Source organism: Ceratotherium simum, chromosome 22 (assembly GCF_057802395.1).
Source record: "Ceratotherium simum simum isolate JZ-2026a chromosome 22, ASM5780239v1, whole genome shotgun sequence".
NCBI classification, from domain to species: Eukaryota; Metazoa; Chordata; class Mammalia; order Perissodactyla; family Rhinocerotidae; genus Ceratotherium; species Ceratotherium simum.
The window spans coordinates 2030384-2054479 of NC_141921.1; the positions used below are offsets into that span (position 1 = coordinate 2030384).

The 24096-nt window shown below is 43.4% G+C and overlaps 1 long non-coding RNA gene across 1 annotated transcript in view; it reads left to right on the plus strand.

The window, feature by feature from the left end:
- LOC147914038 (uncharacterized) overlaps positions 1-24096 on the plus strand; it is a 343556-nt gene that overhangs the window by 283332 nt on the left and 36128 nt on the right. The gene's annotated exons all lie outside the window — the stretch shown is intronic.

Genomic DNA, 24096 nt, shown 5'->3' on the forward strand with positions numbered 1-24096 from the left:
AATGTTATGAACATTAAGCTCTGAGTATTATCATGGGAATGCATTTCATTTGAACTCCAAGGAGGCTTTATGTAATTTTTTAAAGGAAAACACCAACATCAGTAATGACATGACAATTTTTCTTTGCCACGGTGGATCTAGAAGGCTACCCTCTGGCAGGTCAAATGTCTCCAAATCAGTTAGGTTTGTTCAGATCTCTGAGGTATCCGGAAAGCTAAATTTGAGGTTGCTTGGTTGTAGAAGTTTCTGTCATTTGTCAGTCACCTACTGTGTACCAGCCTCCTGTTGTGGGCTCTTTATGTGGATTTCATTTAACTTAGACACTCCTACCAATTAGTTCATATTATCCCATTTTGCTATTAAGGCAACTGTAATTCAGAGCAGTCGAATGATTTGCCCATCACCCACCGTCCAGCCAATAAGTGACAAAACTGGGATTGGCATCCAGGCTGTCTGGTTCCTGCGCTAGGGCTCTTCCCACCACAGCATGTTGTCTCAGAGCTTCTTCTCCTGGCCAGCAGCCCTCAGGCCCGCACCTCATATCTGTATGCCTGGATTCTCGGTCTTGACTTCGACTTGGTTAAATCTTTTCTTCATCTTGGTAGCCTGCCAACATTCTGTTCACTTGGCTTGAAGATACTCAGTTTGTTTCTTTTGAGAAACCCTGATACATTCCATCCTCACTTCATTGATCAGTCATTTTATAATCCCACTGTACGTAGCCATGGCACCTACCCACTCTGGGTGATGGAGCTACAAAGAAGAGAGCCTCCCAGTTGAAGTTCCCAGTTAAGGGTCAAGGGAGGGGATGAGCACAGCCCGGAGAAAAGATAATTACAACACAGTGCAGCACGTGGCATAAAGAGGAATAAACAGTGTGCTATGGGAATCCCTATGATTAACTTTGCCTCAGAAAATCTGGGAAGGCTTTCCAGAGGAGAGGATATTGGAGCCAAGTTTTGAATTATGTTCTCCCAAAATTCATATGTTGAAGCCCTAACTCCCAATGTGGCTGCATTTGGAGACAGGACTTTTAAAGATGTAATCAAGGTTAAATGAAGCATATAGATGGGGCCCTAATCCAGTCTGAACGGTATCCTTATATGAAGAGGAAATTTGGACAGGGATGAGAGACAACAGGGATGTGCATGCACAGAGAAAAGGCTATGTGAGGACACAGCAAGAAGGTAGCCATCTGGAGGCCAAGGAGAGAGGCCTCAGGAGAAACCAAACCTGCCAGCCTTGGCAGCCTCCGGAACTGTGAGAAACAAATTTCCGTTTACAGCCACGCCCAGGCTGTGATATTTTGTTATGGCAGCCCTAGCAAACTCATACAATGTTCCTGAACTCTTCCTCCTCGCCTTCTTACTTGAGTTGTCTTAGCTCCTTGAAAGTGTTTCTCTAACACCTATCACACTTCCTGCTCTCCCCTCCCTACCTCTATTGAGCTCCAGAGGACCGGCACGTTTCTGTCATTAATGACAGGTAGCTGGGTTTTTCATATGAACACTGCAGCCAGTGGTCTAGTGAAATCCACGTCAGTTTATAAATATTGATACTGGCAGGGCACAAATAGCTCCTGGCCATTTATAAGAAATGCATGTGTTTCTGGTGTATTTTTTGTAATCTTTTCTAAAATAAGCTCAGAATTTTCTACAACGTGTAACAGTAAATGTGTCACTTTTGCGTAATGCAATATAGAGCAGCAGAGAACTGTTCGTAAGAATTGTACGTGTTTCTGAGGATTTAATTACTTATACAATTTTATGCATTTTTACACATTTATGTTTTTAATCAAAGGTTTAAAATTTGTAAGAGCTATAAGAACTCTGTGAAACTAGAAAAATGCTAAGGAGACATGCGAGGAGAGATCAAATAGAATGCTAATTAAGCAACTGTGCATCCAGTCTTGGAATAGGGCTGGGCACGTAGCAAGCATAATGTAAGTGGTAGATGTAATTATTGCTTTGAGACAAAATGGAAACTCTCCAAACACAAAGACCCTTGGAAAATGTGGAAGAAATGGAATAAAAACTGGAAATGAGAAGAGTAAAACTTTGTAAAACTAATTTGATAAAAGTGCTAGATAAAATAATCAATAAACTGTAACATGTGGAAACAAAATAGGAAAACAGGTTGCAAATGTGGGCACTGCAGTCAAAGATAGCTGGTAATGAGTAAAACAGATTGTTCTGAGTGACTAGTACAAAGGTCACATATGACCAAATAAGATAGGTGTTTTATAACAATTTTCAATTTACCTGTCTGCCTCTGCAATAGAGGATGAGCTTCCTAGGGGAGGAGATCGGGTCATATCTTACTCACTTCAGTATTTTCAGGGTCTAATACCTGATACTGAGAGACCACTCAGTGAATGTGTGATGAGTGAAGGAATTCATGAATGCATGAATAAATGATTGACTAAGATTAATAGTTTGGACAGGAGAGTAGTGGGGAGACACTCACTAAGATGGCCACAGTGTCTGCCATGTTTCTGTCCATATCTGAACTGCCTATTTCTTTGTGTCTGCCAACTGTGACTTCCACCTGACCTCTTAAATTAGTAGCTAACACTGGTGTGGCACATTATACTTCATGAATACTTCTTTAATGTCAACTCATTGACTTTGATCTTAACACATCCCTGGAGTGTCAAGCAAAGCAAAAGTTGTTGTCCCCTGTACAAATGAGGAACCTGGAGTCAGAGAGATTGTGACTTGCTCAAGGTTGCACAGCTTATATGAGACAGAGTCAGGACTCAGTTCCAAATGATCTCCATCCAAAGCAGGTCTTCCTTGCACTTCATCATCAGCTGTGGGACACAGGAGACCACAAATATCTCCACTCTGAGAGTTCTAGAGCCTTTCCAGGGAGGTAACAATTGGACAGGGCCTTGAAGCGTAAGTACTTAGCATCTTCTTCTACCAGGATAGCCAGACACAAGTGCAAGGAGTGATAACCTTCGGGAGCTCCTTGAAGAGGAAGAACTAGACACTGGTATGCAATGGTTACAACATGGGCTGTGAAGTCAGGCCTTGGTTCGAATCCTACTTATGCCCTTAGTCATTGTGAAACCTTGGAGAAATCTTCATTTCAATTTTCAGTTGAAAGTATTTATTGAGCACTTACCATGTGCCATTCAATGATTAGCTTGTGGGACTACAGTGGTTAAAAAAAAGGCATTGTTTTTCTCATCACTAGTTGTCTAATACTAAACAAGTATGTAATTTTACATATAAATGAGCACACAAAAGTTGTTGCAGGAAATTCAGTTAAATGGACAATAAAGCAAAGCCCTTAGCAGATGCCTGGCACATAGCAATGGCTCTGGCAATAGCAGCTGAATACAGGAGCTTGAGAGGTGTGGGAAGTTTCAACCTGACTCACCCCCTCCGCGGTTCCATGTGGTCCACCCTCACCACCTATCTGCACTTGGTATGGAATTTCAAGATTAGACCCCTCCTCTAATATTGAGGATCCCTACACTTAGATCTCCATATATCTCCAAATGCCTGCACATCTATTAGTCATTTTAATTACCACCACCATCTGCTGTGGTGATTATGGTCATCCCCTAATAATAGATACGGAAATTTAGGCCACCGTAGTTGGTGACCCACAAAACACAACAGGCTAGAAGGGAGCTGCCTCACTGCGCTGCGTGTTCCCACGGCTCTGCCTGAGGGCACTAGCCCTCCTCTCCTTAGAAACCTCCACTAGCTCCTCACTGCTCCCCAAATGCAAGTACCACCTCCTTGACGCTGCGTGCAGTAGTGCCCCCAGAGCACAGAGCCATGGAAGGATAGTGATCCTGAGAGATAAGAAAGTTCTGCCTGCTTCCAAGAAACTCAAAAAAAGTAAGACACTGTAGTGAGCTCTCCATAAATCTAATAATCCATTTTAAACTAATATCCTTCATTCTGGTTATTTATTCTACTATTTTTGGTGTCAGATGTCACCGATTTGACAAAATTATGATGCTCATAGCTGATGTTTTTTGCAAATGTCCTTGACCTAGCCTTTTTTTTTTTTTTAACTGGACTTTTGTACAGAGCCAAGACTGGTGTACAACTATCAGGCCTGCTTCTTCTGACCCCCCTGCCTGTCCCATGTCTCCACCCCTCCTCTCTCTTTCTCTCCCTTCTCTCCTCTAATCTAGCAGCACCTGACCTCATCCAATCACCATTCCTTAAACTCTCTGTGACGCGTGTGTCTTCTGGTTAGTTACTGCCTATCCCTCTACCTGGACAACTTCTTTTCATCCTGTAAGATACACCTTAAATCTCCATCTTCTATTTCCCTTCCCTCCACAATCCAGGACAGTGCTAAACACTGTTCTCCCAGGGTGTTTGTTGGCTGACTCCAGTGTCACACCTTCCCACTCAGCAGGGTGGTTGTTTCTCTGGTTGCCATGAGATCTCGAGCCCCACTTGGGCAGAGATGGAGCCACGGCCTTCCTTTTGTCCACTCCTTGGGCCTCGCCCAGTGGCTGGCCAGTCACTGTAGATTATGTGGATGACATAGAGGGAGGGGGTGGAAGGAGGGAGAGGAGGACGGAAGAGAAAAGACAAAGAGAAAGGAAGTACAGAGAGGCACAGAATGGACACAGAGAGATGCACACAGAGAGAAAAGACAGAGAGAGCCAAGGATAGAAAGACAAGGAGAGAGAAAAGGAACTGAGAATTAGAAACAGAGAAAGAAAGAGGAGGAGGGAAAAGAGAGAGGGGAACCAGAGAAGAAAAGAGATAGGTTGTGAAAAAGGGATGGAGGAAAGAGCAAAGGAGGGAGGTAAGGGGGAGAAGGGATAAGAGGAGAAAGGTTGTGCTTGTAAGGAAACAATTTCTGTCTAATTTACACCCCGGATTCTCTAGCCTCCACCGTGAACATAGCAAACCTACCTTCTCAAGGCAAAAACACCTGCCTTCCCATCATTCGTCTTTAACACATGCAGGGGGTTTTGACTCGTTGTCCATTTTTCATCCTATAATTATTTGAATACATTTGCATTAAATTATATTTAGATTTTCATCATCTCTGTAATTTTCAGAGATAAATAGAAAAATCTTCTTAAAAAATGAAAATGCTATAGACGACGTATTTAACCTCAGAAAACGGGCAACCTATTAAAGAAAGAAAGCATTTGCTGCTTTAGCAAAATTTTATTCCAGAGGAAAGTTTCTGCCACTATATGTTTGAAAACTCTCAAATGAATTTTAGAATGATAGATCTTGACTAACTGAGCTCTAATTTATAAGGGGTTTTTTTGTTGCTGTTGGAGATGTATCTGCTTCTGTTAGTGCACTTTCTAGAAAGCACCTCAATTCCATAAAATTACAACTTTTTTAAGCGCACACTGTCATTTTTTCTAAGTGTTGGTTTAAAAAAAAGTGAATAAAAATTAACACTTCTGATTCAATTCACCCAAGGCACACAATGATAAATACGCAGTTAAGGATGGCCTTGAACGCAAAGGTGAGCTCTTGTTTCAAGCTGGCTAAAACCATCTTAACAAGTGCTCTGTATGGAGAGCATCTCATGAGCTTCCCGTGTGTTGCCTCCTTGAGCACACCAACCACATTGTGTCTTTTTCATTATTCCCTTGTCACCTATATGGCTCTGAGAGTTTAGGCCACCAGGAAAGTCAAACAGCTGGTGAGTGGCCGAGCTGAGTTTCACCTAGAATCATCTGACGTCAAAGCTTGCGAACCAAAATGTTCCTCCTGATACAACCAAGACTTACAACCTGTGTCACTGTTCACCTAGGTGAGACTGACTGACTGATCCACTGCCCTCAGCCTTAGACACTGAAAAGATAAAGAGAAGTCACTGCACTTCATTAACTGCATCCTTTCATTTAACTCTCATAACAAGTCTGTGTGATAAGGATATTTGGGTATATACCCCCTTCCACTACCAAGGGAACTGAGCCCCCGAGAGGTTAAGCAGCTGCCTAGGGTCCCCAAATTGCCTCTCCAGGTATTCAGACACCATAGTAAGGTATGAAAGTCCAAGTCTTCATAGCCGGCCTCACTGGAGAAGAGAACTGTTATTTCTTTGTATTTGTTTAAAAAGCCGAACTTTGCTGCATGTTTGCTCTGTGCCCGACAGTGTTTGGTAAGTGCATCGAAGGAATGCTCTCATTCACTCCTCACAACAGACCTGTCATGGAAGCTCACCATCCTGAGCTCTCCTGGACTCTGTTTTCACCCTAGAGCAGAGATGGACTTGACTTCAGGGCACAAGCAGGTATGATAATAGTCTCAGGAACATGCTGGAATCGGAGAGTGCAAGTCCAGCCTAAGGGCATTCACATTCTGACTATTTAAAAACACCTCCCAGGCCAAATAAGCTTGTCTGTGGCTTTGTTTCTTCCCTGGTGACTGTCCCTTCTCCCAGTCTAGAGGGGCGGTGAGGGACACGACCTGCAGCATATGCTGCTCGGTTTACAGAGCCTGGCAATGTCTTTCATACTCTTATTTTAAAATAATGCCACTGAGCCTCCCAACTTGGGTATTCCAAAACCATCCATTCCACTTTCCCGCAGCTTATAAAGTAGCTACACACAGTGCTCATGTTATTACAAGGCCTTTAATTGTTATTAATTGCAGTTGGAGGTGATGATAATTAACGCACTGTAATGAAGTGCTAGCCCACTGTCCTGGCATGTGTATTTAACCTGTGCCTGTCTAAGGAGAGCAACAACTTCCGTAGAGACCTTCATGCCTTGGTGCTGAAGACGAGACGGGGGTGCACGAGTTAATCTGGAGACCCACAAGCCTTGGGCCGCTTCTTCCGTGGGAAGATCTCACTGCCTGTGGCCTTGCCTTCCTGCTTCCCATCAGCTTCCCTGGCTCCCTGCTGCCAAGCCAGCTTCACTTGATCAGAACAGCAGGCTCCTTTGATGACATGCCAGCACGGGCTTCAAACACCAATTACCACGCCGCCAATGACAAATACGAAGGGAAAAAAAGCAGCAATGATCACTTAATAAATTTATTATGAAGACAAATGGCCCTTTCATAAATCACCCTGCCTTATTGTTGAAAAACCTCGCTTATCCCGACATGGAGACAACAAGGGTTAATTTCAAAATCGGCAGCACAACCCCTGGGTGACCTCAGGAAGACTGAGTAATCCTCGTGGCCTGAAGCCAGTGGGTGCCGTAGTGAGGTTCTCCAGAATAGTGACAGCTTTGCTAGACTGCAAGATACTGAAGGTGCGAGTCATTCTAAGTTTTCACACTACGTGGAAACTTCTAACAAACAGCCCAAATGCGGTGGCTAAGAAGTGCACTGACAAGCAGTGTCTGTGTGTCGGTAGGCATTCCGTGATACACTCCATACGGACAAGTTCATCTAGTCCTTATAAGATTACACAAGGGCAATGACAGAACAGCAAAGTGCTTAAGAACATCAGCTTTAGAATTAGGTAGCCCTCATTCAAGTCTGAATGTACCGACCTTAGCTGTGTGATCGTGGCCAAGTTACTTAACCTCTCTGAGTCTCAATTCCATAGTCCGTAGAACAGAGAATAGCAGCTACTACACAGATTTGTTGTTATAAGGATTAAATCAAATAATATGTGATAAATGCTTGGCACGGAAAACATTCCACATGTTATCATGAAGTTAGTTATTATTTCCCCATTTGACTTGTGGAAAAATACAAGCTCATCAACATTTAGCATTTCATCCACAGACACAGCTAAGAATGCAGCCTTGATTCAAACCCGTATCTGTGCCCAACTCTCCTGCCTTTGCCTAGACCCTAAGGTTTTCACATGGGTGGGCATTGCCAAGGTCTTCAGTGGCAGAATTTACTGAGGAAAATATGTCTTAAAGTCACCTTCATCTCATTCTGAACCAGAGGTCAGGGGTCTCCCCCTTTCCTCCAAGCCAGCTGCCCTTTCATAATTAGTAGACAAAGTTAACAACCTCAAAATGTATTAATTAAAGATACAAGAGAATTATTGCTGAAATTGATTATAAACATGCACACTCACTTTTGTTCTGTTTCTTTGTTTCTGCTGTTGTGTGTTTTTTTAAATACCTTCATATGAATTCCTGCCCCCCTCCTCTTTCGTGTCACCTGTGGTCGCCTCACACAGTTGGATTACTTGCGGGACGCTAGGGGCATTTGAGTTTGGACCCCATTGCCAAGGCCTGCTGGTGGACTTCAGCTCAAGTTTTGTTCCATGTCTGTGTCTCTACGTACAAATAGCTCAAGAAAAGTGCACAGAAGATGGAATTTGGTTAAGCGAACAGTTAGTTCAACAAACCTTACTTCTAAGTAAAGAAATATTTGAAGGCCTACTATGCATCAGGTAACGGACTTGGCAATGAAACCATACAAATGAGAGGAGTGCTTCTACTTGGGAAATGGTCTGTGATTGCCTTCCAAGGCGAGTCAGTGACCGTCAGCGGGGAGACTCTCACTTCACACCAAAGGGCTGTCACAATTCTCTGTTCAATAAGCATTTACCGCGTGCCGGACACAGGGGAACAGACAGCGATGGATCACACGTGAACCTTCCATGAGGGGGCGTGGAATCACCTAGTCTCCTCATGTCTGGGAGTCTTCAGCCAAAACCCTCCTGGGGAGAATCTCAGTTTCCCCTTCAGCTCTCAGAAGAAATTGGAACTCCTGTATAACCCTCACCTTTTTTAGAAATTTAAAAAGTAATGGCAGGGGTAGGGAGCACTCTTCAATGAAGAGGCTACCAGCTTGTCATTCCCTCACAAGAGAAATAAAATTGTTGAGTCAAAAAAAGACCTTTTAGGAGCTGGCCCAGTAGCATAGTGGTTAACCTCGGCATGCTCCGCTTCAGCAGCCCTGAGTCCGTGGGTTCGGATCCCGGGGGCGGACCTACACACCGGTCATCGAGCTGTGCTGTGGTGGCATCCAACATACAAAATAGAGGAAGATGGGCACAGATGTTAGCTCAGGGCCAATCTTCCTCACCAAAAAAAAAACCTTTTATCTTTTTCAGGCCAAATCCTCCCCCTCTCAAGACACACACACACACACACACACACACACACACAAATGACCAAGCCTTTGAACCGGAGACAGAAGGTGGGTATGAGAAACCAGGACAGCCTGCAAATCATCTCGTCAGTGAAGAAGCAACAATCCAGAGCAGAAGCTCTGCAATGCGAAAGAAAGCTCTGCCTTCTGCTGTGCTAATGGTTCAGTGCAGTAGGTGTGTCTGCTGAGCTCCCCCGTTTCTAGACCTCGAGCCTGTGGCATTGTAGCTGCAGCATCCTCCTCCTCTCCCTCCTGTCTAGCTCTCTCCTCTCTGTGTCTGTACCTCTTTACCCTGTTCCTGCTGCTGCCTGTTTAAGAGGCACGGCATGAGGACGGGAGAACACACCTGCTAGGTGTCGGTGTGCCTCGCACTGTGCCACATTTTGGGCGTGAGCGTCAGCATTTCATCCCCACGACAAACTGTGAAGACTATATCATCTCCATTCTACAGATGAGGAAACCAAGACTCAGAAAGAGTAAGAGAATTTCACAAGACTACCCTGCTAAGTGGTGAGCTTGGATCTTGTCCCAGGCCTGGCTGACCTCAAAGCCTCTTCTAGATGTCTCCATGAGAAATTTCAGGAGGAGAGAAGGGAGATTCCAAAACTTAAGATGAGAGTCGCCTAGTGGGGATGGGGTGAGGAGGGAGGGAGGAGCTATAATAAACCTCCCCCACTTCACAACTTGTTTACAGGCTCATCTCGGCTCAAAGCTCTCTTTACTACATCCTGTTGCCCTCACTCTCACTGCCTGGTCTGCTAACAGATGGATTTGGGGTTCTATCCCCTTATGGGGCACACTTATTTCTGTGCCGATTTGAAAAGTCTGGTTCACTCAATCATCAGTCATGTGTTGAATAAGCATTTTTGGAACATTAACCTCATACAAAACTAGCATATTTTCTGGGGTCCTAAAAACAAGTCTGGAGGATAGGGACCTATCTTTCTTGTTCAACCCTGTAAGAATTGGTTGAGTGAAGGAATACCTCCCTCCTGACCCCATATATATCTATATAAGAAAGTGGATTGGGACATGCAAACTCATTATCTGTTGGAGAACTGAAGGGCCTAGTGTGAAAAGCCCGGATCCCTTTCCAGACCTAGCACCTTTTCTGCAAGGTCCCACCCTGGCTCTCTTCTGGGGCTGTCTCACCTGGCACAGGACAGAGAAATTCCCCAGCATCTCCTTTTTTGATAACTTTGAAGACAAGTCCACAAACCTGCTTTTGAAGGAATTACCACTGGTCTCTGTTGGAAGCAGACAAATACAACAAAGTAACAAATGAAGTGAACTCAAGGGTTCTGGGATCTCCAAACTTCTCCCACCATTGTCCTCATCACCAACTCAGTCCTGCCTTGCTGTGATGAGGTCTGGCAGCTTTGCCCTCCTGTTCTGCATCTCAGGGTGGAGTTCACTAATTCTCAACCCTGCTCTGGACCCAGCCCTGGACCCCTCCCTCTTTGACACTCTTCCTTACCTCCATTTTCCAAGGAGGAAGCTAGCCTGGCAGTCTGACAAAACCAGGATTATCCCTCCTGGCCCTGAAGTGCATCAGAAGAGACTTTGGTCAAGTTAAGCCATCTCTCCAAAGCTCCAATTCTTTATCCATAAAATGGGCAGCTTAATAGCTTTATAAAGTTGTGGTTAGGTGGAAGGGGATAAGATAAATAATGCCTGTAGCACAGCACTGGCACACACCAGGCACTCAGTAAAAGTGAGGTCACTGCCTTTATTCCTCACCTCAGAGGACTGTCCCCTAAAACCAGTGGTTTGCTACCCATTTTGTAGATGCTTGTCCTGCAGGATGCTCTATGAAAAAAAGGGCTCTGGAACTGCCACATGTCGTATTCCTATCCTAAGGGATATTAACACTTTAGGTTCTGAGGAGTCCTGCATTAAATAAGCCAGTTTATCCCATTTTTCCTCAATTACACTTGACAAGATGAACACATTTATTTAGCAGACACTTACATAGCACTCTCTATCTGTGCTTTACAAAGGCTAACTCGTTTAGTTCTCATAACAGCTCTATAAAGTGAGATACTATTATTATCCTCATTTTAAAGGATGATGGAACCAGGGCACAGAGCAGTTAAGTCATTTGCCCAAGGTCACAACTGTTGTTGCAGAGCCAGGATTGGAGCACAGTCTGCCTCCAGAATCTAAACTCGAATCCCCTCTGCTCAGCTATCTCTCCAGTTTAAAAATACACACACACACGTATATGTATATGTGTATATATCAATCCTGCAATTAAAAATAATAATGCTGGAGCCAGCCTGGTGGCGCAAGCGGTTAAGTGCGTGCGCTCTGCTGCGGCGGCCCAGGGTTCGCCAGTTTGGATCCCGGGCGCGCACCGACGCACTGCTTGGCAAGCCATGCTGTGGCGGCGTCCCATATAAAGTGGAGGAAGATGGGCACGATGTTAGCCCAGGGCCAGTCTTCGTCTGCAAAAAAGGAGGAGGATTGGCAGATGTTAGCTCAGGGCTGATCTTCTCACACACACACAAAAAATAATAATAATAACGCTATTATTCATATAATAGCTGTTAATATTCTACCAGACGTGAATTCCACAAGACACACTTTAAGAAAGGCTGCCTGAGACTCTGGCATCTCCGTCACTTGGTCCCCGCAGGACCCAGCACCATCAAGCTCCCCCAGTGATGGCTGCACTGCTCTGGACACCACCTCCTCTCACAGGAGAAGGCAACGTAGCAGAACCCAGAGGGCTCCATCCCTATCTCTCCTTTACTGAGACATTTCCCAACCAGCCTGAGGGAAGCCTTCCCAGTCATCTGCTGCTGCTTTAGCGGGCTATTCTTTCCCATTTCCGGGGGTTTTGCAGGGTGGGTGGATATTTTTTCCTTTTCCTGAGGGTGAAGATCTCTTCCCCAGCGTCCTTCGTTCCAATGGAGAAATCCTTCCATTGGTCCTCCCAGCATCTCTGCCGTCAGCATCACACTCAAGTCCCTTGTGCCTAATCAGCAGGAAGTGCTTTTCTGGCTAAAATGAGAAGTTGGGTTAATGTGGAAATCACTGGATGTTTAAAGAGCATGTCCTGGGTGCCCAGTTTTGTGCTAGGAGAATGGAATTGGGGACCTGGTCTCTTTTATGGCGGGGAACATTCATGAATGGAGTAAACAAGCATAGAAGGGGAGTCTGGGGGAAACCAGACTTTGAAATTTCTCCAGTATGAGTACCTCTGCCTCTCTGCTTCCCCACCTTGGGTCAAAGCACAAGTTCAAGTCACCCCAAAATTGTCGCTTTTATAATATGTCAGCTAGGAAGAGACCTTAGAGATGTTCCAGGTCAGGTCAGGGTTGGGAAATAGGTTTTCTCTCCAATGCCAAAAGCAATGGATTGGAAGTGTGATGACACGTTTAAGACTGAATCTGAGCTTATAGGGCAAGAGTATTGTGACCAATTTAGTAATGTGTGAAGGGACTGGTCTTAGTCTGGGTTCCTCAGAAGTCAAGTTTGCAACAAAGATCCTTGTGGAAGTGGTTTATTGGGAGAGGGCTCTCAGGAGAAGGAAGGAGAGGAAAGCAGGCTGGGGCGGGAGGAGAAAGCCGAGCCAGGATGTAGGCTCAGCTGAGAACTAGCCCCTGTCCACTGGAGCATGAGTTGAGGCCATGGGACTGACCTTTCGTACGCTGGCGGTCAGTCATTGGCTGTGGCCAGTGTGGGTGGTGAGGGTGCACAACCTCCCAGAAGAAGGGAGCAGCTGTGAGTCATTAGCAGCCAACACTCACAGCAGCTGGGATGTGGGTGCACCAGTCCAGCAGAGGGAGTCTGGGCAGGGAACCAAGAATGTACACTACTGACAGAGAATGAGAGAATGATGGCCCAGTGGCTAGTTGGCATCCTTAATATAGCACCACCAGTTCATTTTACCAGGAGTCTGATGTCCAGAGAGAAAAGCTGAAGTCTACGCTCCTTTACACACCTGCAGAGCCTTCCGCAGTTTGGCAATACTAACTTCTAGTTATCTGCCATGCTCGGAGCACAGCTGATGTCCAGCCCTGCCTATGCCTTGGTTCCCAAGGATTCAGGCACTTCTCTTGTCACCATGCTTTCACTCACGCTTCTCCTCTGTGGCAGTCTGTGAAGGACCTTTCCTTTCTTCTCTACCAAGCAGTTTTAAGTCCCCTGTAGATTCACTTCATAACGTTTGAAAGGATAGGTCCATCACAGATTGCCAACAGGCAGTTGTAGCCCTTTTAAGAACAATCTGAAAGGATTTGTAGTCTCAGAGCAGATGAGCTGTAGGAGCCTGTAGATTATCTGCAATGCCTGCACTGCCATTGTGGATCTCCTATAAGCACTTATAGAACATTATAGATTTCTTGTAGAACCCCACAGATTGCCTATGGTAATTGTGCCATGTTCAATAGTCAGTCATTAGATTCTCTGCTGAGTGCTTACTCTACGCCTGACCATGTTATGGAGAAACTAGTTGAACGAAACTGACACAAGGTCCCTGCCCTTATTCTAAATGTAATAAAGACAGTCAATATACAGGAAGCTAATAAATAATTTCAGACTGCGTTAAGTGCCATTGAGAGTGATTGGGGCAAAGACTCAAAGTTCATAGGTCAAGGAAAGGCTTCTCTGAGGAGGTAACATTTGAGATTTGAACTGTGAGAAAGAATCATCCAGGAGAAGGTTTGAGAAAGGAGCTTTCTGGGCAGAAGAAACAGCATATGTAATGGCCCAGAAGCAAGAATGAGCTTGACATAATGGAGGAACAAAAAAGTGTCAGGGTGTCCAGGAAATGGTGAGTGAGCAAGCGAGAGAGTGGTATAAGGTAAGAACACTGAGCAGGTACTAGAGATGAAGAAAGAAAAGCACAGTGCTTCTCTCAAGAAACTCACACTCTTTCCATAGTCACTTGTAGATAATAGTAATAAGTTCCATCACAGATACCTGTGGTACCATTACAATGCCATTTCAGTACTTACAGGTGCCCTCAGAGATCAGCTATGATGATAGTATTTCACTGTGAATTGCCTCTGGGAAAATGATATGTCATCTCAAGTCATTTGGGTAGTCAGAGATGACCTGCAAGTTCTTACACTTTCAATATAGGTCCATTCGTGTTTATTTTTAGGCAAACCATTAGTGATGCCTCTACTTGTTGATAGTAGTGTAATGGATGATCTGAAGTCATTGGTTCCGTGGTAGACCCCTCAGATGCTTTTCAATTGCTAAAGCTTGCTAAGTATGTTTGCAATATCACTAAGGATTGCTTGAGATTATTTTTAAACCCAAGAATGTCCCTATAGAACAATTTTTCTTTTACTCAGTTTTCACTCTCTTTTATTGATTAACATGAGAAGTTAATCCAAAACAAGTATTTGGTACAAAAGATGGCACCCAGTTAGAAACATTTCCCAGTGTATCAGTAAGGATTAGATATAGCTGCAGGTAACAGAGACCCACAATAAGAGTGGTTTAAACAAGATAGAAAATAAAAGGCTATTTCTCTCAGAGAAAAGTCTGAAGTCAACCATCCACAGGACCAAGGCGGTGGTTCTACTCTGTGAAGTCCTCAGGGATCCAGGCTCCTTCTAGCTCTCTGCTCTGCCATCCAAGATGGCTCTCCAGCGCTACACCTATGTTCTGAGCAGCAGGATGGAGAAAGAAGGGAAGAAACGGTAAAGGGTGCGTGCTAGTTACTTTTGGAGTAAAGTTTCGAGAAACTATCTCAACGTACTTCTGCTTACCATTGACTAGAACTTAGCCACATGGCCACATTGCTGCAAGAAGGCTGCAAATGCAGTCTTTATTCTTGGTGGTCATATGCCTGGTGGAATATCCTCTTACTAAGGAAGAAGGGGAAATGGATAATGAGGAGCGATTGACAGCCTTTACTATCCCCAGTATGGACATAACTCATGTAACAACATTCACATAAGTAGAAATACCCCAACCCGGTGGTTGCTAGCCCTGGGATGTTAAAAAAAACTGCAAAACTGAATTTAAAAGGGGAGGGAGTCCAACATAGTGTTGCCATCTTATCATTTTTCCTAGTGAGGATGTGAAAAACCACTTAAACTTATTACCCACCATCCTAATCATCTCATAAAGAAAGAAGATTTTACCACAAAAAAAAATAGAAGGACTTTAAAAACGTTTTAAATGGAGTAAATTTCGCTTTTGGTGAGGAGGTGAGATAAACTCATTTTTTTCATTTCACCCCAAGGCAGTGAAAACTTCATCATAGACCAGTATTATTAAATGAGGCTCAACCTGAAAGCATTTCTTTAAGACAGTATGACATTTTCTGTTTCCAAAAGCTTCTCCAAGTTACAATAATAATGACCATTTATTTAGAGCACAAACCATTAATTGATGGATCTCGAGCCAGATTCTATTCATAGATATTGTGTTTGACCTAATCAGTAATTTTTTTTAAAATTTTGAATTCATTGTCAACATCTAAAGCTCAAGAGATTTCACATTTTTAAAAAATGTTAATTCTTGCTTCTCTTGAAAAGCGGGAAGGTCTGGCCTGTCGGGGCCCTCGTTTCCACATGATCACCCCCAGCTGGATGAAGCTTAGCAGCAGCTGCCCCTTTAGACGAACGTGTACTTGCCAATTCATTACAGGTCCCACCTGGCGAGTGCTCTCCTTTATGCGACCTGCCAGGCCCCTGTGGAAGTCTGAGTTTGTGACTCCTAATTTAGAGCTTCCAATATGCAGATATTTATAGACGTATTTCTAAACTTCACATCAATCTGAAAGTTAAACATTATATCTCCATTTTTCAAGATCGAAGAACAGAGAGGTGGGGTGACTTGCCCAAGACTGAAGAGCTAATAGCTGCCCACCTGAAATTTGGACCCAGGCCTCTCTGGCTCCAGGGCCCGTGTGCGTTCCGCTGTGCCGCCCTGCCTTCCAGTGGGCCTATGACCCCCATGTCTGTCAGCCCTCACATAGGTAGAATTATTCATGCCATCTGGGTTATACGACTTCATTAGAATTAGCTGAGAAAATTTTGAATTTCCTGTTTGCCTTGTAGTATTATTTTAGACTCCTTTTTGAGGGGGAAAAAATCCTAGGGAAAGAATGATGGTTCAGAGGAGGCCACAGCCATCTATCATGCAGACACAGCATGCATTTAAACAGCTTTGAGAACATAAATTGGTTACTTAATCGGCCCTAGCTAATCCATGGAGTGCAAAAGCCAAACTGCATTATGGGAAGCAGCTTCTGCACGTGGGGTGGGCACACCCGACAGAGCCAGGGTTCTTGGGGCAGCTGCTGAGTGAGGCTCAAGGCCTTCCTGACCCTCCTGCCCTCTTCAGGCTCTTAGTGTCTCTCATGGGTAGGGGTTTTCAGAGCATGAGGAGGCACTGGATCCTTTCATCAGAGACACAGTTCAGAAATAAAAGGAGAATTAAAAATGCACGTCTTCGAGCTTCTTTTCGTTCACAACTGGACTTCTTTTCTCTTAGCTGCGTTCTGAGAGCTTCCATTCAGATATGGAAAAACAAAAAATCCCACTATCTGCTATACTCACACTACACACGAGCCAGTTTTCATCTAAGACTATGTGCATAGGAAACGTATTTAACCATGACTTTATCAGCTATATCCAGATCACTCGGTTTGACAAATGCAGTGCTCCTTCCTTCAGTTCACTGAGCCAAGCTGACTGCTGTGTGACAGGCAGGAATGGCCATAGGTGTGCGGATAGCAATAAGGTGTGATCCTTGCCCTCAAGCCACTCTCAGCCTGGGATGGAGGTCACGTACAAACAGATCATTCATGTATTCATTCATTGATTCAACAATGCCTCCTATGACCTAAGTACTGTGCTAGGTCCTAATCCCTGTCTCCATAAAGTTTACATTCTAGTGGAGGGTGGGCAAGTGTTCTGTTAGTGTCCTATGGCTGCTGTAACAAAGTCCCACAAACTTGCTGCCTTAATACAACATGAACTTAACAGGAGTGTCTTTCAAGCCTACTGTGCACTCAGAATGAAAAGATAACGGGCTCAGTCCAGGAGGGAGGGCATATCAACAGCAACAAAGTGCTAGCGTGGATAAAGGACTGAGAATCAAGCACTGAGGACACACTGAAAGCCCCTTCCAGGTGAGCGGATCAGAGAAGGATTCGGGGCCCAGTGCTCGGCACATTGCAGTACCCAGTCCATACTCATTGGTAAATAGCGCTAACTTTGTGCCTGTCCAGAAGGATTCTATTTGTCCAGAGTATATTATTTTTTAATTATTTTTTAACTGCAACAGGACTTATGTTTCAAACAAGCTGATCATAAGTTTGAGATGTTTGCTGAAGTGACTAAACAAGATGTTCTAACATCTGGAGTGTAAAAAAATGGTGGGGCCTGTGTCTCTAAGTTTATTTTTTTGACATAATGCTTAAACTTTTGCAAAATATGTTGTTTGTTAAAATAGTTCTTTACATTCTTCTGCCTTTTAGAAGTTGCAAGGTGCTTTCATGTGACTTTATGTAATCTTCACAAAAAATTCAGTGACTATCCTGAATTTCCAGAGGTGGAAACCAAGATCCATTTCTGTAAGCCAATGGCAAGAAAAGGCAAAGGCATGAAGGAACACTTTCTGATGAACTGTCACCTTTTCTCTCTGCAGTGTATTTACTGTGTGGTGAGCTTCCAGCCTCTGGTCCAGGGGTTGCACACACAGATGCTACAGGCTCTAAGCAAAGAACAAGAGGTATAAACAGGCTAGGTCTGAGGTCATAGGGAGATGGATCCTGCTGAACTCTATACCCAAAGGCGTTCAAATTGCAATTTGTATTTACAACGTCCATTTTTATGACACATAATTTTATAAAGGCAGAATTAAGGTAAATATCTGAAATCTTCACAACAACTTAAGGGCAGTAGGAGTCAGGGATTTCCCCCATTTGACAGATGAGGAAACTGAGGCACAGGGGAATTGACTTGAAGCTAATAGAAGAGCTTAACCACTAGGCAGCGATTAAGAGCAAATGCTGTGGACTCTAGACTTGACATAGAAACTTGCCTTGACAACTTGCTCAGCTCCCTGATGTTGTGTAGTTGCTCACCTTCACTGAGCCTTAGTTTCCCCTTCTGTGTAACAGGAATAATAATGTATACTTTGATAAGTTGTTTAATACCAAGTGTGATCATATGTGTATTTAACCAAACATCTGGTATACCACAAGCATTTAACAAACAGTAGTTAGTTAAATGGCATTATTAATAAAAAGGAGAATAACTCAAGGCTATTCTAAGTGTATGTTTTCTCCCATGGCTTGCCACGCCCTCAGATTTGAGGATTCAAATACTTTATTGGAAATTGCTTCAGAATCTATGAGCAATGAATCCCAGGTCCAAGGGGGCAATGCATTACTTTTTTTTTTTAATATCTGTTCAGCAGGTTGGTTTAATGATCAGAGAACAGATATAAATTTGCACATGGGGGAGAAAATTGTACACTGTCAGAGCTGGAGGTGACTTTGCTTTTCAGATGAAGAAATTTAACCAGAGAGTTAAATTATATATATAAATAAAATAAATTATAAATATAATTATATATAACACAAATGATATATATTCAATTTTTATATACTTACAGATATTCTCACATATATCATATATATTCTTTATATTATGTATAAAATGAGTATGTATATGTATGTATATATATGTATATATACACCACACATATACATTTTTATTCTTTCATCTCTCAGTGGAGAGGGTCTAGAGTGTAGAGAATTTGTTTTCTGAGGGGGAATGTACAAGCCTGGGTATTGGGGTATTCTACGCTGCATATAGGGTGGGTAGAAAAAATAGAGTGTTGGCTGTCTGGCAATTCCTCTTTTGGCTCTCATGTCCTGTGCTCTGTTCTAGCCAACAAATCTGAATCCTGAACCCTCTATGGTCCCGCCTGGCTGATGAGCATCCTTGTCAGCTGAATCCGTTTCCCTCAGTGATAGCTGGACTGCTTGATGGGGGACCTGTCATCCACTTGCTTTCAGATGTTCTTCACTTTGCTTACATGTCTCATGTGCTGGCGGCCCCTCTCTCATTTGTTGTTTACCCTCCCCCTTTTGTTACTCTTTTCCCTTCATTTTAATGAGATCGCTGGAGGAAGAGGAAATAGATATGTGTGGTCCAGCTAAATTCTTTGCATAGACAAGGCTCATTTCATCAGTGAAATGAAGTTTGGTCTGGGCGAGGCTGAGCTCAAACCAGGAGGACCTAATGTGAGGGTGATGGTCAGCCAGGAGATGCTGAGAATCTGATCTAATGCGTGGGCTTTTAGAAAGGACGGCAGGGGATAAATTTTGGTTATAGTTTCAAGGTTGAAGTAAAAAGATTTTATGACATCTAGTTTACATCACTGGGTAGATGTTAACTCTTAAAAACAGGGAAGGCAAAAGGAAGAATAGATTCAAAGAGAAGATAAGGAATTCAGTTTGGCCATGTTAAGTCACATTGGAGATTATAGAAAATTAACAATTGCACCTGAGAACTGAAGAAGTCATAAAGAAAAAACACATGACTATTAGGGGATGTAATTGGAGAAATGTTCACAGTAGTAACTTTTAAACCTTTTGACTGTGACCCAGTACGAATGTATGTATGTACACACACACACACACACACACACACAACCAAACACAAAACTCAGAAAAGCATACCTTTAAATTTGATATACTATGATATTTCCTGTTATTCAATTTAATTTAAATAAAATTCTGGTCATAACCCACTAAATTGATTTAAGGACTCATCAATATATCATGAAAAATATTGGCCAATGAGGTATGGCTGACTGAAGATCTTTAGAGATAAGAATGCAAATCATGAATATGATACCCATAGCCATCAATCAAGATTTTGCTTTAGGGATTAAACTGTAAGTGTTTAGAAGAAAGCATCAGTGTTCAGTGATACTAATTGAAAAAAGAAGTTCTCTGTAAAGAGGCTGAGAATTAACACTATGAACAGATAATTGCAAGTGAGACAAGGAAATGAATGAGTAACCAAATTCTTCTCTTTTTAAGAATCACAGGGAAACTAGTGGATTTGGGCAACACTGAAATGAATTCTTATTCAAACACCGGCCATGGCAAGAAGTGGAACTTGCACTTGGAGTCGAGAAGGCTTTTCCACTTGAAATAGGGCTATGGTACATCTTCTCTCTGAAGCCAATCCTTCAAACACTGCTGGGAAGTGTGGCGAGTGCTTTTAGTCCCTTCCCATGTAGTTAACTGTATGTCCCTGAAGGGCCTTGACACAGTTTCTGGGAAAATATCTATTCGTGAATGAGATCCACTATGTGAAATAAGGCCTCTGATCCACTCTCAACTTTATTTGCATTTTATTCAGCACTCATTTACTGAACACCTGCTACAGGGAAGACCATAGAAGAATATGGAAATGAATAAGATAATTCCTGCCCTCCAGGCCCCCACAATCTTGCTGGGGAGACAGAAACAGAAATAAATAACTTTGGAGCAGGCCATCTGTGCTAGGTGCTCCACTAGGCCTACGAAGGACAGGAGGAGGCAGAGGGAAAAAAATTATTTCAACCCAGGGAACATTGTCTCCTTCTCCTCCTTCAGTTCTGTGCTCAAACATCACCTCCTCAGAGAAGCATCCCCCAACCTTTCTAGCTGAAGCATTGTGCACCCACCTGCCCAGCAACTTTGTCCCATTAGCCTGTTTCGTATTCTTCACGGCAATTATTAGTGTTATTATTATTAAGAATTATCGTTACTATTTATTTTTGTAACCATACATTTGGAAAGATTTGTCCAAGGCACCAAAATACAATAAGCAAGATATTCCAAGTGAGGTTTCAGATCTAAGTGAAAAATAGCAAAGGAAACATGTAAAAACCAGTTATATCGCCCTCGCACCTCTCTCCAGCATTAAGGACCTGAACTTGTCAGGTTGTCACAAGGTCAGAATAGGATTTGTGCAGAGGGGTTCTGTTAGCTGAGAGCTGAATCCTGCTCCCTCCATGGGCAGGAGTGGAGGTGCCTCCCCGATGCATGGGCTCTTGGGAGTGTTGCCTCAAGGGAACCCCTGCAGAGGTTGAAGAGATCACAGTTATCTACTGAGGCATTGCAAGCTACCCCAAAACCTAGTGACCAAAACCAATTTATTATTACCATATTTTATGATTCTGTGGATAATTTAGAGAGGGTACATTGGGGAAGGCATAAGGCTCATCTCTACTAGGCATTGATGTCTGGGGTCTCAGCTAGGATGACTTGAACAGCTAGGGGCTAGCCAGGAAACAGTGTCTCCGTCTGTCTGTCTCTCTCCCCCATCCCTCTATGGGATGGACTATTATGGGCTTCTTCTCCTTATTTTCTTTTATCAGAGAACAAGAAACAAATACAAAATTTGTTACTTGTCTATACAGCTTCGTAGTTGACAAAGTGCCATCACCTACATAGTCTCCTGCAGTCACCAGGACAGCAAGGGGAACTTGATCTCATTCACAAATGAGGATGTTGGGGCCCAGGTGTGGGAGCAGCTAGCATCAAGGCAGGTGTTGGAGCCTAGATCTGAACCAGCTCTTTTGTGTCCACTTCCAAGGTTCACCCCGTGCCTGCTCACCCCACACTCGTGCATTCTGGGGACACCCCCTCCCATCATACCCACTGAAGTCACACGGAGTCACACCCAGTGAGTGGGCAGAAAGCAGCAGCACATGGCTAGTTCGGGGCAGTGGAGGCTCCCCGTTCCCCAAGGAGATGCCAGCATGTGCCGACCTTGAGAAAATTATGGCTCCAGCGAGAGGAAGAGGTATCGGCATTCATAGAGGGAATCAGAAATGAGGAGTGCAGTAACCGTCGACTTTAATACTGTGCGTACACTTCTGATGAATATGCAAATGTGGCTGGGACCAGAAGCAGGAGGCGAATAACATTTACTAAACAGCAGTGTTAAACCACTTTGAAAGGGGTGTGTCAGGTGCATGGTAATGAAATTAATCCTCTTCACCTGTGAATTATCAGGGGCTTTGGGTTCCATCCAAAAACATCTGACTTGAGTTTGCTCTGCTCAGATCCTCTTGTGTCAACTTGATTTTGATGGAGAATGAAGCTTCAGAAACCAATACAAAATGGAAAGTGGCAAAAGACACAACTGTAAACTTACACTAAAGGACAACAGGATAAGGGCACTTCAGTTGTGTCTGCCCATCCAGGATGACTGTTCTGGGGCATCTTAATGGCCGATGTGGAGCCCTCTCAATTGATTTATCAAACAAGAAGACTGATAATTGTGAAGATGGTCAGAGAGATTAGATCAGGCCTTACAGCGTCTGCAGAAAGCTCTACATCGAGGGACAGAGTTTAAGTGTTGCAGGGAGAGTTCAGTCTCTCCAGTGGCGGATAAGAATAAAGCCTGCCACTCTAAAAAGAATTCCAGACCAGATCTGGAAATAAGCGTGAATAAAGATAGCTTATTGATAGGGCACTGTGCCAAGTACTGGGATTTAGAAACAAGTAAGTCACGAAGTTCTAGGCACTCATTTATTCACTCAGTCTGTTATGGACATATGTCATTTGGGGCTACTCAGCACTCATACTCCCTTCTTTTGAAAACAGCATCCAAAACTCCTTTTGTGAGTCAACCTTTATCCCCTTAGGAGCAGTCAGAAGGACTGACATTCAAGATGCTCTGCCCTCCCTGTCCAATCAGACTCTCTCAGAGCATTCCCACCTGGAATGGTATGCAGAAATGATGGGATGGCACCCTAACTGAAAGGATGGATATAGGTGTGCCAGACATGTAAATGAGGAAAGTGCCCAGGCAGGGGAAATCACTGACATAAATGCTGGAAAGTGTGACTGGAATGTAGGAGATTTAGGGAAGAGAAGATCGAAAATAATATTTATATGGTATTCAAAGTTTGGTAGAAATAATACTGTTGACCCTGTTTTCTATGCAACGCATTTTGAGTCCCAAAATGTTAAAGGACTTTCCCAAGGTCACCCAGCTACAAAGCTACACAAGACTTACTCCTAATCGCATCCCCTATACACAGCAGAACACTTCTATAAGGATCAAATGGAATCAAAACTGTTTGTTCTCATGTCTGTCTCCCTGTCTACACTGGCTTAGTCCTCATAGTGAAAGATGGCATATAGTTTGTTTTCTGTTCTCCTTTTAATCTCTAGAAATTAGCACAGTGCCTCGTACACAAAAGGAATTCAGCATGTTTGTTGAATGAATGAATGAATGAACAAGTACTTATCAATAACCAAAACAATAGCCAACCTTTGCAGAGCATTTAATGGGTTACTTGATCTCATTGTGAGCATCAGTCCTGGAAGGTACATGCAGCACGAACGATCTTCTTACTTTCCCAGGGTCCGTACCTTGGATAGCAATGTGGATCTCATTATCATCCCCATTTTTCAGATAAAGAAAGTGAGGCTCAGAAATCTAAGAGACCATGCTGGCTAAATTATGGGGACCTGGAGAGCAGCCTCTGGAGTTTGGATGGGTCCCTCAGGAAGTATAGAGATGTTGAAGGTGATGAACTGATAGCCTCCCCATCAAAATAAAAGGCGTTAATATGTATGCAGTATTTTCTATCTAGTAGCATTGGAGGATTATGGAATCAAGTCTCCATGCAGGGAAGGAGAAACAGATAAAAAAATAGCACAGGTAACCAGGCATCATTAAAAAAAAAAACGCTCCCTTTTTAATTAAAATTAAAATGTCCACTGTAAGGGGAAAAGTGGTGAGCAACAAATACCACAGCCTTGTTTAATCACCTGTGATGAATTATAATTAGGATTTGAAAATTATTGAACTTTTTTCCCCCTGTTCACCTTGGCACTTTGAAGGTGAATTTCAAAGACTGCAGGAGAAATGAATATTAAAAAGTTTGTTTTATACTTGAACGCCAGAGCTCCCATCTCATTTTTCCATTAAAGCTCAACTTTTGAAATTTTTTTCCGCTTTGCAATAATTACATCTTCAGCCTGACAACTCATTACATGACAATGCTTATGCTAATGCGATTCTATAGGCACTGGGAAAGGAAAGCTCTGGCTTGTCAGTGATGGCGATTT